Genomic DNA, 19,854 nt, shown 5'->3' with positions numbered 1-19,854 from the left:
CTTTTTGTAGTAGTAAAAAATACATTAGTTTAAGGATCTGACTTTTTGGTAGATTGCCATCTGGCTATAGGTGATTTGGCCTACTCTGGCCCATCTATTATGATCCGAACTGTTCTTGTGAGATCCGTCGAGTTGAATATCCCTACAAAAATTAGTCTAATGACTCTATCCTATGTTCTCATTCATATTGATATACTCCCTCCGTTCCATTTTGTTTGCTCAGGTTTTCTTTTTGGGCTGTCCCAAATTGTATGCAATTTTCCATAATTAGAAACCACCAAAAAGGCAAAGTTTCAATTATACCCTTTTAATGTAAGATTCTAACACAACTATTAAACAAATTGTACTATTCTAAAGGGTATTTGAGGAAATCTGTACACTTTTCAACCCATAACCTTTTGAGTCAATAAATTCAGAGAATTCCTGAAATGAGCAAACAAATTGGAATGGAGGGAGTAGTTGAATGGTTTGTAAGCCTTGCTGTGCTTAAAGGCGAAAGCTATTGACTCAAGCTGTTATTGATGTTTGATGAAGCTACTTCTTTGCATGGCTGTTCTACTCTGCAGGCACATAGAATGAACAGCCCTTAAAATTTGAGATGGATTCTGAGTGCGCCCAAGTCAGCTGCCTCCATTTTACAGAGGGCCCTTAGGCCACCCTGCAGCGCTGCCACCTGTGCATAAGATCTAACATTCCCCTCTACACCTACCATTACCTAACACATAACCTTTCAAAATAAGAGAGAATATACTCCACCCATCTCCATTAATGATTCTGGAATGAATCTCTTGTCCCTCATTCGCCACAATTACTAGAAGTGCTCATTTCTCTCGTCTCCCTTTCAAAGTATTCTCCAAGTCTCTTAATTTGAAGACCTTGCTTACCATCCATGGTGTATTACCTGGCAAGGTCATTTTCCTCGAGCAGTGTAGTTTGACACAGTGTGTGCGCACCGATTTATCCCAATGGGTATCAACTTATTGAGACATATCTAAGCATGGTAGCCTTATTTGAATGCTCGAGGGATATGAGAAATTCACTTATTTCTGTATTATCCAAATCTAAATTTTGGTGTTAAAAGTACATTTTGTCGCAAGTTTCACAAGATATATGCAGTCATATTTTCTCCATTTTGGAATGAGATAATTAAGAGCTTGCGCGAGGGAGATTTTGTAATGCTGAAATCTGGTACTCAGTATTCAAAAATTATGTCTATGCTTAGTTATCTATTTGAGTTCGTGGTAATTGGGTTGATTTTAATTTTCAGGGAGAAGGATTTGCTTTCTATGCCTAGTAACAGTGGAGTCTGAGATTAGTGCAGTGGCCTTTGTTTCTCCTAAGCAGTAAGGTGCAACCAGCTAATAGTTTACTTAGCTTACATAATTGCTAACATTGTAGTGTTAGCCTCTTGTATACTTTGTGATACCATATACTATTACAGATCTTGTTGGTAGTTGATTTAGCTTTGGATTGCAAAGATACACAAGCAGATCTTTGGAATAGAATTTGCAGGGATATGATTAGATGGCATATGCTGTTCAGGAGTGCTTCTACAGTGTTGAATGGATTTTACATTCCTTGGTTGATAGCGAAGGCAGACTCTGGTATGAATCACTTAAAACTAGGGAATCAATAATCACCTTTTATTTTAATAGTTACTCTGATGCTTTAGTGTCGGATATAATATACGTATGTGTAGTTATAATAAATGTTTCTTATGTCTCATGTGTAGCGGTATGCTTAATTACGGATTACAGTTACATTTGCCTTTTCATAACCTCTTTTTTTTTTTGACAGGGTTGAAAGGATCTTTCGTGAAATCAATAGTAGTATATTGGAGGGTTCACTTGTTATAACATTAGTTCTTAAAAAGCTTCCACTGGTCCCCTCAAGGTTCACAGCATTGGTAATTATTGTTGAGATTTAACTTATTTTTTCTTTTGGAATAAAAAAATACTTGTACAACCATCTTTTCTTCCTTCTTTTCTTGGTTGAGATCTGAAGTGATGAGAGCTTGACTTGAGTTGCGAACCCCTCTGTTTGCTTTTGTTATCTTTCGTTTTATTGTTTGCAAAATGCTTCTGTGCTCTTCGTCCCTCCATAGGAAAACACAGGGAAGATTTTTTATACTTTGTCAATCTGCCGCTTAAAGATTTAATTTTAAGTTTCCAGTTTCAATGGCTTCATTGATAGTTTTTCTCCTTGCGGGGAGTTGGTCAACAGTACTGTCTTGCAGGCATTATTCATTAGATTGTGTACTTGAGTTGTTGGATATGGAGGGCAAGGGAAAGGTAAAGGCAAATTATAGAAGATAATGATACGAAGAAGCTGAATTACTTATTGGGGTTTTATATCCTTTTTCTTTCCTTGGACAAACTCGTCCATATCTCCAAGATTCATAGACAATCTTACTGTTTAAATAACCATGGACTAGTGTAACAATGCCTTGGACTAGTGTAACAGTGGCTTACTATTAGGGTTGTGATTTTGAACTATAGAGGGCAGTATATTATTTCATTTTATTGTACTCTGTCATGGTTATTACAGAGATTACCACAGGTAATCAAAAAGATTTTATTGATCATATGATACTTTATGTATATACTTTTCACATGGTACCTAAGTGTGTGTTCTGTTTTTGACAAGGAAAACATACTGCCCGCCTATGTTTCTGAGAAATTAATATACTTCTCTCATGAAACCTTTGTCATATATATTGTTGCTGTCTTTCCGATAAGGAAAACATCCAATTCATTTTGCATTGCTCTGCATAGAGCTATTTGTCTTCATAGTGACTTTAGTTTTTACCTTATAAGGTTTATGATAGTAACTTGTTTGTTGATATGAATTTTGGGGATCTCCAATTACTGGTTGTTGAAAGTGCGGAACAAAACATGAACCATTTAAATCTTCTTTGTTTCAAGTCATTTGTAGAGTCTTCATCCTTTATTGGCCGTCTTGCCAGTAGGCCTAGTACATTTTTGTACTTTTCCAGCTTTATTAAATGTGTTTTCTGCTTGTTAGGTTCAAAACCTGTATTTGACTTTTTTAATGTGCGTCACTAATGACTAACCTGTCTTCAGTCAACTTATTCAAGTTCTAATGCACTGGCCACTCTGACCAACAATTCTTAGACCTATTCAGCTATCATTCATCATCAGGCTGGACCCCTTTGTTTCTGGTATTTACTTGTTTTGCAAGGCTGTGATGCCTTAGATTACAATTCTCTCTTCCCACAACTCTAGTCACATTAGCATGTGTAATGAACCTAACTAATACCAGGAGTTAACTGATGCATTGGGTTTAGCTTCCTTCTCTTTTCTGTTTTGAACTAAATGTCCTGATGTCCAGGTACAAATTCTTGTTTTTTTAAAGTGCATTTATACAGTCGACATTGCAGATTTACAGTTTTCGTAGTTCCATGGACTTGTTTGTTGGGCCATGTAAACGGTCACATCCAGTTCCAGTGCTGTGTGTTTCGAAACTTGGCTGTCTTATTTCCATTATGTCATCATGTGCAAGAGAAGTAATGCTTGTCCTTTTCATCGATCTGGAGTTGACCTTTTGCTGTCATACTAGGATTTTTGTTGTTGAAAAGAAGAAGCGAATTCCTTATTCCTTGTTGGTGATTGGTTTGGATTTTGCTCATCTATGTCTTTGAGTGATACTTTACCTCCAGTTGAAGCTGTTGCTATTGTGGGGGTATTGTTGCTGAAATTTTCAGAGGATTCTTTGTCCATTTCATCTTCTATAAACTTCTTGGTAGTTAATCGAATGCTAACAAAAAATAGTGTTTTCTATAATGATGCTGTTAGTTAATTGAATGTTAACAAAAATATTGTGACAGACACCGAATGAAACTCCTGAACTTGCCAAAGGTGCTGCAAAAGCCGTTTATGATCTTTATGAGGTTGTTACACATGATATGCTTTCATTTGATTTAAGGTATTGTTTACCTGGAAATTATTCCTTGCAAAGTTTAATAGAAACTGGTTATTTATTTTGTTTAGAAGTTGTGCATAATTTAATCCTCAGGGAGCAACTTGATACATGGAATATATATTATTAAGGGCAAGAAATGAAGGTCGACTCTTTTCTAGGATTGAATGGCCTAAGGATCCCGAAATTATAAGAATAATGCAAATTTGCTTCTTACAGTAAAGGATTCTGCAGCAAATATTCCGAAAAATCTTGAAGCAAGAAGAAGATGAGAGTTTTTGACAAATTCGTTGTTCATGGATATGCCTACAACAAAGTCAGTTTATGAAATGATGCCATTCTGGTGCATATCTTCAGAATACGTCCATATTGACTTTTTATTTGTTATTTCACAATACCGTTGTAATCATTTAGTTTTATTTGTGTGCAGTGTCTTCACCCCGTACTACAGTGAAACTATTCTTTATAGTTCCTCTGAGTTGCACATTAAAAACGAGGATTTTTTCAGGTATTCTTCTCAGTGGTTGAATTCTTTTTCTTATTGGTCCCTCTTGTTAAATATTAGGCGTGGTAGAAAAGCTTCTTTCTTTTGTTGGTTGTGCTTGTGGGTTGTGGCTGAGAAGCCCTGGCACTTTTGACTTCTGAGAAATAGGTGTGTCCCTGTCTAACACCGACACTCATCGGTTACTCTCCATAACATGTGTGGAGTACTCGTTTAATGTTGTTTACATTACATTTTATATTTTTAGAATCGCATACCCTTTTGACACTTAAGCCCATCACTCGACGTCAAACACGTGACAAACACAAAAAATATAATTTTCGAAACCATAAATGAAACGAAATCAGTTTGGACTTGTACCTTTCGAGCCTTTCTAATTTGGGTAGAAGAATACATTTTTGTAAGAGTGAGATTATTGCATTTTTTTTCTTGGTGGACATGTTGTCCTTCTTTCTTGTACTCTTCTGCTAGTTATTTTAGTAACTTGCTGATCGAAAAATAAGTGAAGAAAACTAAAAGAAGTAATGCATTTTAGCAATACACAGTCTGGGAGTGAAGTGGACTGGCAAAACGATGTCAATATACACACAGTCTGGGAGTGAAGTGGACTGGCAAAACGATGTCAATATGCACAAAGATTGAAATGTCAAGCAAGTCTAACGTTTGGATATTGAGTTCATTTTCCAGGGATTTAATGTCGTCGTTTAGATAACAGAACGAAAAATGTGGTACCCAATAATTAGAAGAGATCAGTGGAAAAGTGTTCATTTCTCTTTCTCCTTTTTGTGAGATAAGACTCCTTTTTGTGACAACCAATATTGTATATGCTGGTGAATTCGTTTGAATACGAGGTTAGAAATGGGTAGGTGATGGACGCTGTCACAACAAAGATAAACACATCTCAAAGTTGTCTCTGCTTGACTGCTTTAGTGTTTTGTTTAGTGGGAATAATTTGCGTACATTGTCAATATTTCCTTCTTGTGATGCCTTTGTTACAATGTGTACCCATTGTTTAGTTTTGGACAATGGTTTGATCTATGGAAAAGATTTAGAAGATTGGTTCTTCACTTCTAGTGTTCTACATCTCCCTGCTAATTGTGGGGCCCTATTGCTTCGCCATTGATGTTCCATGGAATGGTATCTTAGATTTACGTCTTTGCAGAACTTATATCTATTTATTGTGTACTGTTTTTACTTTAGATGAATGGGATAATTTTTTGGAACGGATCGATAGAGGTGATAGTGGGGATGCAGAAGTTCAAGAAAACTCGTGATTCCTTGGAGCTTCAGTTTTGGGCATCTTATCGAGGACATACATTAGCTAGGACAGGTTAGATTGTGTCAATACTTGCATTGCTCCCTGGATCTTATATGAAAGCCTTGTTTACGTTCAATTTTAGTTCGTTTGGGAAATTGGTATTTTATTATTCTATATATTTCTCTAATGTTCCAGTGCATGGCATGATGTATTATAGAAGGGCGTTAATGCTCTAGAGTTTTTTAGAGAATAGGTCACTTGGAGGTATTTAAAATTTTGAATTCTTGTGAGCCTCTTTGCGGTAAATCCATACATATTCTTACTCATTGCATCTTTCATTTATAGAGGGTTACTCTCAAGCAAACTTCCTAACAACGGAAGGTTTTGAGTTGTCACGTGAAGCACGGGTACAATGTCACGCCCTCAATTTTAAACATAAATATTGATAACTTTTCATAAAGAAAACTCTCACAATATATCCATAATATTTTTCAAAAGTGTTTCTTGCCAATCTTCTCGAATTATAGTTCCAAAATATTACATCATGAGTCACCACGGCCCAATGCTTCATAATTACAAGGGTTAAAAAGGTCATAAGAGTTTACATTACACCTTCAAAATATGAATGAAATGAACTAGATGTCTCCACTTTCTCAACTCTCAAGAGAATGCACTCGAATGCATGTACGTCCCTCCATGCTACTGCACGCCTGAAAATGAAGGGTTTAGCTACACTACCCGAGTAGAGAAATCTACACAACTCTTATGTAAAAATGAGTAGACAGCTAGAATGAAGAATAGAGAGAATACAGTATCTCAAATGACATGCATAATGTGATTGGTAAATGTCCCATCATCGATTATGGTAGTAAAGCACAATACCTACGCTTCAAGATTCTAATCTAACCACGAACATCCACAATTCATATGTTTTACTCATGACTACCCTTGACTCTTATCCTATTCCAAATTACCTATCCGACGTCTCGACTCCACGATATACATAACAACACGTTTAAAAGGAACAAATATATCTCAGCAGTCCGGTGTCTAAACAACCAACCTTTCCTTTCATGGATTCATTCTGCTGACCCTTTACTTGTTTCCATTTCACCGTTGCATACCAACTCCACCCGTCCTGAGCGAGTGCTCTTACCGGGCTATTTATGGAGTCCCGTTACTCCCCACAAGTACCTTTCTCACCGATGGAGCCAATTCCAAGTCACACAGTATAGGTTATCGCACCACCATACCCTTACTACATTTCATAACTTTATCATTCATCTCAGTCGCATATAAGGAATTCATAAACAAGATCCATTCATATAGAAATTATAAGGATAATCCCATTTCAACTGACTCGCAAACATTACACTATCAATTTCTTGCGTCATCATACAAGTGTCCACATTTCTCATATCAAGCATATCCATTCACAACGATTCAAGAGTTCCCACCTTTTAGCTCATTAAACTTTACAAGTTACGCTAGGGATATCTTTCATCTCAAACATAAGGGAAACATCTCTCACATCCCTATCTAGCATTGCCAAACTTAGGGGAGTGTCCACGTGTCCATTTCTCATATCGCATTTCAACACATGTCATTTCCGTCAACCTACAACCTTTAAGTTCTCTAGGTTCTCTTCCCAGTATCTTTAGACTCCTACGGAACCCAACAATCACCACCAAGCCTCGATCTTACCACGAAGTCCTCATGATCTAGGACACACTAACAACAACCCTTTACGAAGTTCACACTAAGTCTACGATGCGTTAGAAAGACTAGGTTTCTTAAAACGTGCAGGATCATAGGTGAAACAGGGGCAAAACCTGTTAGAATGAACAGGGGACCCAAATTGTCCAGAAACAAAAAGGGGTATCGATACCCCACCTTTGGATATCGATACCTTGACCTCGATTTGTGATTTTCAGTGATTTCAAAATGATTTCAAAGCTTCAAAGCAACGATCAAGAAGATGATTCATGCACCAAATCAACTTATAAGCACATAATAGAAGTGAGAAATCCCTACCTCAAATATCAAAGCCGAACTTGAGCGCTCCAAGCAAGCCCTAGCTCTCCAAGACTTGAAATCCACAAAGAACACCTCCTCCGAGCTTGAACGAATGAATCCCGAGGTCTAGAACATGGGTATAAGGTGGAGAGCAAGTAGATCCTTGCGGGTTTGAGGTGTATTGAGCTCGAGGATGGGCGAGACGAGAGGGTGGGAGAGAGAGATAGTAGAGATGAGGGAGAGAGGATGAGGTGTGTTGTGTGGTTTTCCACCACACACACCTATATATACTCACACATACACTTGCACCCTTCCGCTAATCGTCTCGTCTCTTAAACCCCAAAACACATAACCACTACACCTTTCACATTAACTCAGTATTCTAACTTTTATTTAAACTTCAAAACTATTGAAATTTAATACAGGTCTCTACACACAAGTTGATTTAAAATTCACTTATGTAGTCTCTTGCCAAATTTATGGGCAACAAAAGCAGCAAAAGGGTCCAAAGGCGGCTGATAATGCTCTTTTGTTGCAGAGGTACTATTCAATATTAACTTTGACATTTTGTTCGTTTTAGTTTTTGTTACTTGATTCCTTTGTGGTCTTAGTCACATTGGTGTTTGAAGTGTCAATTAAGAGTTACATATTTGATCTTGTATACTGCTGGGATCTTTGACGCCAACATTTTGAAGGCCAGCTGGCTAGTGGATCCATGGCCTTAGGGATGGGAGCGATGAGGTTACTAAGTGCACAGGCTTCTCATCTGAAGTGCATGAGCCTTAAATAATGCAGGAAAAATTAATTTATCTTGAAGATTTACTACGAATAAAGGAAATGGTAGGGAAAAGATAGTGGTCATGATTAAAAATTTATAGCATTAGATTTAATCAATCACAATCAATCATTTCTATTAGTTGGTGGGATTGCCTCCAAAACATTCAGAGCAAGAACTTCACTAGAATTGCTTTCCCATTGAGATAGAATCGCAGTTCTAGTTGGGGCGGTTGAAGCTTCCAAAGCAAAATAAACCTATATATGGCTTTAAGTTATGGATTTGTGCAAATTTGAAAAGAGTGAATGAGATACGAAGAATAGTATCAGGCAAATAGAGTTGATAGTTAGGAGAATCAATGCTAACAGGATTAGTAAACCGGAAAATCTGACAGACAAGGAGCGCGAGACGGAACTGGAAAATAGTAAGAGCATCTCTTACCAAGCTTAGTTCTCTATATAGTTTCTGAACAGCCTTTCCGTTGGATTGCTATTGGAGGACTCTTTTTTGGTCCGATATGGTAGATAGCGCATCCCTCCTCAGATTTTAACCCTAGATTTACTTCTAAATCTTTCAGGGTTTCTCTGGAGTTGATCGTGGAATTGCGCGGGTCGCTGCTTCTCTGGGTAGTACTTCACTGAATGCAGCTTTAAATGCTCAATTTTTGGTCCAGATTGGAGTCTTCACTACAGTGCCAATGGTAGTGGGTTTCATACTTGAACTGGGATTACTGAAAGTTAGTCCATCTAATTTTGACAAACTATGACCAGATTTCCTCTCTCATGAGTGTTTGGTTGGCTTCATTTTGTATCAAACATCTAAATCCTTTATTCATCTTTCTATTGAACTATCTTGTCAAAGTGTTATTAAGCTGAATATAATTGGTTAACATAGTGCTATATTCTGCCATTTTTATCATCTTCAATGGTACATACTTGCAGGCCGTGTTTAGCTTTATTACAATGTAGCTTCAGCTATGTTCTGTCTTTTTCACCTTTTCGTTAGGAACTAGAACTCATTATTTTGGGTGTACTATCCTCCATGGTGGCGCAAAGGTATGCCAATCCTATCGTATATCATAAATCAGGAAGCTTGAACAGATTTTTATGGGGGGATTAATTGATTACATTTGCATTGTGAAATGTCATCTGCAGTACCGAGCAACTGGTAGAGGCTTTGTTGTCTGTCACATAAAGTTTGCTAATAACTATAGGCTTTACTCAAGAAGTCATTTTGTCAAGGCGTGAGTGAATATTTTATTGGATGATAATGGTTTCTTTCTCCAGACGTACAACATTGGCAGCTAATGGATGGGGTATATGTGAAAGGTCAATAACAATCTTGTTATTTCTTCTCTTGCAGTCTGGAAGTGGCGTTGCTGCTAATATGTTACATTGCTTATGGATACACGAAGGGAGGTGTTGTTTCTTATGTTCTCGTAACCCTTAGCAGTTGGTTCCTTGTCATCTCATGGCTGTTTGCTCCTTATATTTTTAATCCCTCCAGTTTTGAGTGGCAAAAGTAAGTTTAGACATATTCCATCTTCTGTACTGTTTATTCTACGAAATGAATTTGCCGTTGTTTTGAATTGTGCATTCTTGAATATATATTATACTTTTCCCATTTTGGAGATGTATATTGTGTAGTTTTCACTGTTTTTGTAGATTTCATCCATGATTAGTAGGCCTAATTCAACGGTGCGATGAACTGGACCATCGAGGACTTCGATGATTGGACCAATTGGCTTCTGTACAAGGGTTGTGTTGGGGTGAAGGGAGAACATAGCTGGGAATCTTGGTGGGATGAAGAATAGGTTATTGTAGATGCCTATACACGCCTATGTAGTCAATGCCTTTCCAAACGTGTCTGTTTGACATCGCTTTTCCATTCTATAACAGGCTCGGTTTGGCGAAAGCCATGGGATTGGTATATGCACTTTGCAACTCTATTGCTAGTCTTCTATGTTTGACCACATCTAAACTCTGCTATGTCTACTCTAGGTGGCAGCATCCCACTTGGACATTGTTTTGGAAAAAACTGAAAGACATAATGTTGGGCAGAGCATCTTTCAAAGGTGTATGCCAGGACCATTAGATAACTTTTCTCTATCTTTTGATATGCATTTGGGTGTGGGGACATGCTCTAGCTTGTATTTTAAACTTTTATCTCTATGTACAATGATTATGGTGACGCTTTAGCTTTCTTGCTTTCATTAATTTTTATTACATTTTTCTTGTTATCCTAGCATTGACCGAATTTTTACTGCTATATATATGAAAAAAAAAAAAAATTCTAACCACATGTAAAACATCTTCAGATATTCTCCTGATGATTATGTTGGGTGTATGTTGAGGATTATGATCGTACTCATTCAAGTTGTTAAGAAAATAATTGCATTAATATTCCTAGTGAAACATTTAATATTTATGTAGCACTTTGCGCTGAAACACTCTCTTGTGAATTATTGTTCTTGAACAAACTAACTCTAAACTTTGTGCTCTAGTGCTCTGCGAGTTAAGTTTTGATATCTATATTAGAATTATGTTGCTCTGAGCATTACGGTGCTCTATTGGCTGCAGATTTCTATCTTTTTTCTCTGATAGAGCTAAGATGGATGAAACTTATTCGGATGACATACACGCTGCTTTGGCGCTAATGTATGGGTATGCAGCGAGATATGCGTCCATCGTTATTGAAGCCAGAATAGATGCTCTTGTGGTATGATACTACTTTCTTTGGTTCCTTGTGAATATCCCGTTACCTAATGAACATGCACATGTAATTGAGCTGGTTTCATATGTTGCCAATTAATTGTACCATGAATGCTCTCTCTCCTTTAAGCTTTTGGCTTTAATTTTTGACCGGTAACCTTGTAGGAAGCCTATTTCTCCATTCGTCCCATTTTCATTGTCCATTATTCTTTTTGTGTCTATTGCCTATATCTTTCAATCCATAATGTTTTTCATGATTTTGACATCTTAATATTATAGAATAAATTAAAATCTATCAAATAAGATCCATATTGTATATTTTTCGAGAGGCAAAAGGAATAACGGACAATGAAAATGAGACGGAGGGAGTAATACGGAGTTAGATCATTTGAAGTAGACTGTTGGACCGTTTTCCTATTTTGATGACAATATGTTGAGAGAGGGCGATCTAGGCGTAATACATAGCGAAAGTTGAAACGTGTGAAGATATGAAGTTCAAATGGCTTGATAAGAACTGATAGTGTTCCACCTTACAACTTACAAGATATTGGATATTGGGTCTGGCCAACGTGTTTGAAGTAGATTTTTGTACATTACTGACATGAAGGATTGGAGGCTGTGGTGTTAATACTGAAAGCTTTGCAAAAGATATCCAAGGCCATATATTGCATAACTTGAATTACAAAGAGTACAAGAGATTAAATTGACAAAACCCTAATTAAATGTGACTAATCTACCCTTGAAAACAATAGTAAATAACAAGAACCTAATCCCTGAATATTAATACACTTCTTCCATCTACCCTTGTTAGGGATTTCCATGTTTTGTTTTTAACAACCCTTAGCGAATTCTACTATGTCTTGAACTGATAGCTGCTTTGTGAGCACTAATCGTGAGTATTTTGCTTTTCAGATTTTGTTTTACTTTCTTTTCTTTATTGGTAATCTTATCCAAGAACAAACAAAACAAAGAAACAAGGAAGGCATACCTCCCTAATTACATTAGGTAATCACCTAAAACTAACTATGAAATATGGGATACAAACCTGGCCTCGTTGTTAGATGCTCTGAAGTTAAAGGTGAATGCATGCTCGTGGATTGTGCTACTGGGAGAGATCAGGATGATGCCAGCCCCGGAGCCCCACTTATTTGAGGCACCATCAACAAAAAGCTGCTAAGTATCCCCAACCAGGAGACGCCACGGTTTGGCTGCAGGCTCTTGGACACTTGGTTCGCCTTTAGAGTGACTCAGTCCGGCCCCAGTTCAGTCAATGGTTGGTGAGAATTCGGTGATGGCTTGACCTTTAATTGCGGTTCTTGGTTGGTATTCGATGTGGAAATTGGCCAACTCCACGGCCCACTTGGAGATCCAGTTAGATAAGTCGGCCTTTCGCAATAGAGTCTTGATCGGATGCTTAGTTAGTACGATGATCAAATGGTTTTAGAAGTATTGGACGAGCTTTTGGGAAGTAGTGACTAAAGCGAGTACTAATTTTTTGAGCGGGAGTTACCGTGTCTCAGTGTCAGTTAGAGTCTGGCTCGTATAGTAGATAGGTTGTTGCTCCAAACCATCCTGGCAAACTAGGACCGAGCTTATAGAGTTGCCCAGACCGCCAAGTATAAGTATAAGTCTTCATCATCCACTGGTGTTGTAAGCAGAGGGGGGGACTGTAGGTAGGACTTGAGATCTTCAAAGGCGATATTACACTCCTCGGTCCACAAAAAGTTTCTTTAGCATCCATTCAGAGCATTGAAAAATGGCTGACACTTATCAGATGACCGACTTACGAACTAGTTGAGAGCGGCCACCATGCTGGACGAGGCTTTGGATCACCAAGATCTGATTGGGATTGGCCTCTATTCCCTGTATGTCACCAGGTGACCGAGGAATTTACCGGACTCGACTCCAAACACACACTTCTCGGCGTTCAAGTGAAGTTTGTGCTTCTTTAGAATATCAAAGACTTCACGAAGGTCATCCAGGTGATCGGTAGACTCTCGGCTTTTAACTACTAAATTGTCGATGTATGCTTCCATGATTACCCCCAGCTGTGCTTTGAACATAGCAAAGATCGTTCGCTGAAAGGTCAGTTCGGCATTCTTGAGACCGAATGGCATGACTTTGTAACAAAATATCCCTTTTGGTGTGATGAAAGCAGTTTTTCCCTGATTCGGACCGTACGTTGCTATCTGATGATACCCCATGTAGGCATCCATAAAGCTCAGTCGGGCATGTTTGGAGACGGCATTGACTAGCTGGTCAATTTTTGGTAGTGGAAAACAGTCCTTCAGGCAAGCATCATTTAGATTAGTATAATCTACGCATAGAAAACTGCTCCATCGAAATCCCTCTCTCTCTCATGAGGCAAATGACAGATCTGGGATGTGGAGATAGATTCGGTGGCTTATAGACGATGATTGTCACTATTGGTGACCCACAAGAATTCATCGGCGCTATTTTCCAAGGCCGAAATTTGCCACAATCGAGAGAGCCAATTGGGGATTTGCTGGCTGAATTGTTCACACGATCAAGAGAGTCATTTATTACGGTGTGTCCGTTTGGAATCCCTCACGAGTGAACTCTTTTTCCTCTGCTCATGTTTGTTGATGGTCTCCTTGCATGTTTTCCCGCTCAATTCATGTTGGTAGTAGTTTTTTGGGTTCATTTATGGGAATTATGTTTATGCATTGTAATTCAGCCGTGGAGTTGCTCTCCAATAAAACCAAAACCTCCAACTTATAAATTCTACTTACGAAAAATAAAGAAAGTTTGTCAAAAACTATCAATTTAGCTCAATAACATTTATATTGCCAAAGAAGTATTACTCACTGGCCAAAGCAGGTTGTACTTTGGTTTGGTACTTTGAATGGAAGGCTTTTGGTATGTGTGTTTTGAAAGTTTACTTGTATGGAGAAAAGTAGCATACTACTCGTTGTGTGAGCAAAGAAAGGATGAGAGATTTTAACATAGACGAACAAAAAGTATTTGTAGTCATAGTTCACCTGCGAAATTATTAGAAAATTTGAAAGCATTGGGCATAACTAAATGAAAGCAACAAGGTCCATTAAAGGCTGGAGAGTCAACGATCGTCATCGTCATCTCCATCCTTCCTAAGACGAGTTATACCACCCTCCTTGCTGATTGGCAACTTCATTGCTCCAAAAAACGTATCCACGTCAATGACGATCATAGCCAAATTCCTTAGGCCTGAAGGTGATCTGAATATTGAGGTAACTGATACAATTTTTATCAATCTTTATAGATTGTGATAACTCGCCACCGTCAATGCTCACATCATCAAGCCAAACCTCTTTAGTCTAGAGCATGAAGGGCCAAATCAAAGTCATTTTTATTTTTCAGTTTCAAATGAAGAAGTTCAACAGTTTCTTCAAAAGAGAATCGCTGAAAATGTGTTTGTTCAACATCAATGTCAGGCTTGTAAGGGATGGGGTCCATTGGGATCGCTCCTGTTTTCCCATGTGACAGAATTAACCTCCTGAAAAATGGCCCCCATCAACTAGGAGGCAACCTCGAGCCTGCATGCTTTATATCATCATGTGTATTTTTAAGTCATCAAATATCAACGTAAGTGGTATCTTAAATTGCACGATTGTTGTAGCTTTGCTCCTTAAGGTATCTATTTGGCACAAGAAAATAGTTCATTGGTTGTTAAGTAGGAAAGTGTAGTCAACGACGTGGCAAAAGGACAAAGTGTAGAATATTTGTTGTCCCATAAGAACCTATGATCCTACCGTCACAATAGCCATGTAAGCATTTTCATGCGCTTAGATTCTACTGAGAACACGATGGTTTTTGCTGTATGAATGGCCCAATCTCTTTACTCCCTATTAATTGTCCTCAAGAGTTACGGGTTCTTTTTTATCAAATTCTGAAGCAGCCAATGAGTTTCGTACTTTTGTTTGAACATATAACAGTTCTTTTTCTTTCACATCGTTTGGTGTTAAATATGACAAGTCAATGCGCAAGAGAAATCATGGTATTTATACTTTCTGGATACAAGGACAGGTTTACCATTTCATTAATGAGCTCCAATCCTCCGACAATAAGCTTTCGCATTTGCAGTTATACTTCTATGATACGGATAATGAGGTTCAAAACAGACTCAAATTCTCTCAGAGTATGAGTATGAGGACTTCAATTGTTGAAAGGCTCATTCGAATCCTTCAGCAAAATCCGTACTCATCCTTTTTTAGGAACTTATCCAGGATTAATGAGTTAGACACATACCAAATTATCATCAGATCTGGATTAGATCAATGAGTCTATAATAGTCCTTCAGCCTATCAAGTAGCAACAATATCAATTGAAGGTGATAGTTTGGCTGAACGGAAACAAAGAGAGATCATAATTGGCCAAACATCAAGCAAAGTGAAAGAATACAATACTATTTTAGTAGCTATGATCCTTTACATTATTCATTGCTGTTTCCTTTTGGTGAACCAGGTTGGCATTTTGGAATTCAAAGAGTTGATAAGAAAAGAGGAGATACTACTTGTTATCGTCAATTCATCTTATCACCTCATCAAATGTTGTCCATGAAGAGATAATCGATGCAAAAAACGAAGGTAATCTTTTGCCCTCTCCTTTACCATCTACAATTTTTATATACTGTATCTTATAAAGGAAATGTCTTATTTTCAGTAATGTCCGGGGTAAAAAAATTGAAAGAACAACAGTTTCTTGTCGAGAATACTACTGCTACAGATTGCAAATAAGGCCAAAAGACCCTTAAATTCTCTTGCACTCTGGCCGTTTACTCCAACAGTATTGTGTCGACATGTATGTAAAGGTAGAGACATCGAGGCTAAAATATTTTTGAAATAACCAGGATTTTGTTGGGGCTGATTTATACCAAGGTATTGTGGACACCGTTTATCAAGGTGAAGCTAAGGGGAGCAAACACTTCCAGAACCTATTACGATGATACTGATTTCTGGGTTTTATAAAAAAGACATCAAAAAGACATCCCATTATGCATAAAAAAGACATATTAACTAATTCATATTGAACTTGCATTTTTATTGGACTTGTATCAAAATAAGATAAAACAGAAAGGATGAAGTAGGAAAATCAAATGTTTGCCATGGGGAGGACATGCATGTCTGGTTTACAAGGTTGCTAGGGTGGTTAAGGTGCTACACATGTGGACGTGTGTGATTATTAGGATGAAAACAAATTAATATGGTAAAGAAGAAAGGTGTCAACAATCTACTTCGAGGTGTGTTTCACCAAAATGTGTGAGTTTTCGTGTTCAAATAGGAGGGCTTTTTGCTGCAACGTAACAGATGGGGGAAAGTAGTGTAAGAGGGAAAAATATAAGAAGGAAAAAAGGGGGAAGAGAGCAAAACGGAGAATAGTATTGTATAAAGGAGATCACAGAGTTGGAGGACATCAGAAATAGAGTTTGGAAGGTAAACATAGTGGCCGATTTTGTTCAGCTTTGTAAAATCATATATGATGGTGTTAAGTAATTTTACTTCTGGTATGGAATTGAGTGAAGTATTGAATTTGGCGGGTGGGGTGTTTTCTGAGGATTAATGAATTTATTGAGAAACTTGGAAATGTTTAATTTTGAATGCTAGAATTTGAAATTTGTTTTTCGTCATTGGAAGGAAGATGTGGTTAAATCATTTCCTTCTTGATGTTAACGGTTGGATGTGCAATAGGTTCTTTTGTATTTTCTCATCCATTGGGATTAGCTGTGCATTTGGGCCTATTGTTTTTTTGTTGTCCTTGACTGATGTGGTACTAGTTGTTTTTATAAATCTACTAGGAATGATGAACTTATGCCTAAAGATAATAAAAGAATTGAAATCATGTGTCGTTTTATGATGTCTACAACATTTGTTGCTATATCTCAAGTAGCTTTGTTATGATTATGTGTAGAAGTCCTTTTTATTTCTGTAGTTTACTGGAAAATTATAGTCATCTTTAAATGCAAGCACTTTTAGGCCACTGGAAACCCAATGACAGATTCTTAGACTGCTGGTACATAGAGATTCTAATGTCCATTCAGTGAACAATTTGTAGGAGTTGTAATAAATATACCAGATAATAGTTTTAGAGTTATGCCATATAGCTTAACTCTGGAGCCAATATACTTTGTACTGAGGGGACTAATAGAAATGTATAGAGAAAAGAAAGTTGTTTCAACGATTTTTAATGATTGGAGAAAAAAAGGTATGATAGGGTCCCAAGAAGTATATGTTGAAGAGAAAGGTGTGACAAAGGGGTGAAGGAATATATCGATTGGACAAAAGACGTGTGATGGAGTTCTGTGCTTGCAACTGCATTTAGATGATTTGTAGAAGACACTAAGGAATTTCCAAAGGGATGGAAAATTGCTCAGAATGATAAGGCCATGAAAAAATGTTGGAAAACATGACAGTAACAGATTCACGAGTGCAGCTGATACTTAAATACTTAGATGGATGTGTGGTAGGAACTAAACCATTTGTGAAATGGTAGGAGTAGCAACTTTGAGTGTGAAATGCTATGGAGGGGAAGATTGGTAATAAAAATGCGAAGGGAAAGGGGAAGACCTAAATTAACTTGGGACACTATTATTAAAGTTACTCCATATACATTCGTTAAATTGAAGTAAACATTTACCCTTGATAAAGGGGTATAACAAAAAAATGGTTCATTTATACCCAGGAGACATATTCATAGGGATTCGTTGGGTTTGGTTGGCATGTAAGAACAATATGTTGTTCTTGGTTAAGTACTTCATACTATTTTATTAATGAACTAATATCAAAATTTCATTATTTTTTTTGGGTTAAAATGTTTATGACAGAACGTGTTATTTTTTGCCCAACCCAAAGTGACATTGGTTATTTTTAACGTTGCAGATTTGGAAGAGTATTGCAATGTTTATTTTCAATTTCCCAGCTTTGAAGAAATACTGCAATTGTTGACAAAGACTACATATAGAAGTTTTCCAGTGTTTCTCCTACAACTGGTCATGAGATAGTTCTTTCATTTAGTGGCCTGACAAAACTGATCAATTTAACATGCAGTACAAATTTATGATGACCGGCTTAACTGTGATGAACTTATGTGATTAATAATTTCATCTCCTTAAATTAACATTCATGCATTAGTTATGTTGAGCACAACATACTGCCTCATCAAGATGATCATTTTGTATGCAACCCTTCAATATGTTCTTGTCTAAATCTTTTTGTATCATTTGGATCCTCAGCAAGATGAGCCTATTCACTATACATTAACTTCCTTTGCTAGGGTTCGAGCATACTCAAGATTTTTGTTGGTTGTGGGTTATGGTTGAGAAAATGCAGCTTATCTATGTAAAATTGAGTTACTTGATGAGATCTTCGTCCAAATAATGTATGGTTTCATTAGGGCCTTTCTTGGTGGCTTTCCTATGGTTTTCTTGAATTTGTTTTTTTTTTTTTTAGGTAGATTTGCTTAAGCTTAAAAGTTTTGCTATTGCGGTTAGTTTTTTGCCGACCTTGAGGCCACTCAATCTATAACACAATTTTTTGAAGCAATGACCAAAACCTCGTCCAATGAGCACAAAATGAGCATGGCGATGAGCACGAAACAACATGCTGCACACGTCGACTTAACCCTAGTACCAACTACCAAGTAATGAAGAATAGAAAAATCTTAGCTTTCTAAAGTTTTAGAAAAAGTGAACTGTGAGTAAATTCCATACTCTTCCTTCCATTTTGATTTCTATTTAACTATGGTGATCAATATCTTGGGTTAAGCTAAATGACCATATCTTTGTTTAGCTATGATATAAACTATGTATGATTCCATGCTCCCAAGGATAGTCCATTTTCATAGCTCCTTTCATTTCAAGCAATTTTATCATTTTTATACACATTGCATTCTGCTAAAACTCGAGATTGTGTATATGTCTTCACATAATTTTCAGACCATATACGCTTGGGAATGTGAACAAGGATGACTTGCATAAGAATGAAGAGTGTGACAATTAGTCTTTATTCGCCCCTAAAAAGTGTGTTCATGAAGTTTGTTTGTTGGTCTTTTAGTGTGTCAATTCATTTTGCAGGTTTAAGATTTTGGCAATTGCAAGAATGTTGGATCTCAAATCTCTCTCTCCGCCTCAATAACTCTACACGTTTCTCGGTTATGCCATCCACTTGGTATTTCTTTCTCTGTTCTCACTAGAAACTGATTATTAGATACAAATTTTTCCCTCTTAATATTTGTTAGGAATGCAATGAGAGCATGTGGAATTGTCCCTAAGGAGAACTATGATGTCCTGTGCTTGTGCCATGGATGAACCATTAAATACCGAATGTTTATGCATTGTAGTCCATACTCCATGTAAACATGGTTTACTCTCAGCATTGCGTTATTATTGTGATTGTAGATGTATCTATCCAGGCACGAGGGAAAGCCAGAAAATGTATTAAACCCAAAAAAAACAAACAGTTGGAGAAGATCTCAAAAGTATGTTTTAACTCTTTCCTAAACTTGGATTTATCATCAATTCATTTGGCATATATTGCTGATTTGAATTCAGTAATGATGTTAGCCCATTCTAATGTTCTATTTGGTAGAATTTTAAGTTTCCATCCCTATCTCTCTAGAATTCGGAACAACATCGGGATGTTTCAAATAGGTTTTGCTA

General features: G+C 37.2%; 1 pseudogene; it reads left to right on the top strand.

Moving 5' to 3' along the window:
* The window catches only part of LOC131298616 (callose synthase 10-like), a 29,339-nt pseudogene extending 9,687 nt beyond the window's left edge, over window positions 1-19,652 (top strand).
* The last annotated feature ends 202 nt before the right edge of the window (window positions 19,653-19,854 follow it).

The sequence above is a fragment of the Rhododendron vialii genome, chromosome 8a (genome assembly GCF_030253575.1).
Source record: "Rhododendron vialii isolate Sample 1 chromosome 8a, ASM3025357v1".
NCBI classification, from domain to species: Eukaryota; Viridiplantae; Streptophyta; class Magnoliopsida; order Ericales; family Ericaceae; genus Rhododendron; species Rhododendron vialii.
The sequence above is the reverse complement of the archived record's forward strand: the minus strand, read 5'-3'. Positions and strand labels throughout refer to the sequence as shown.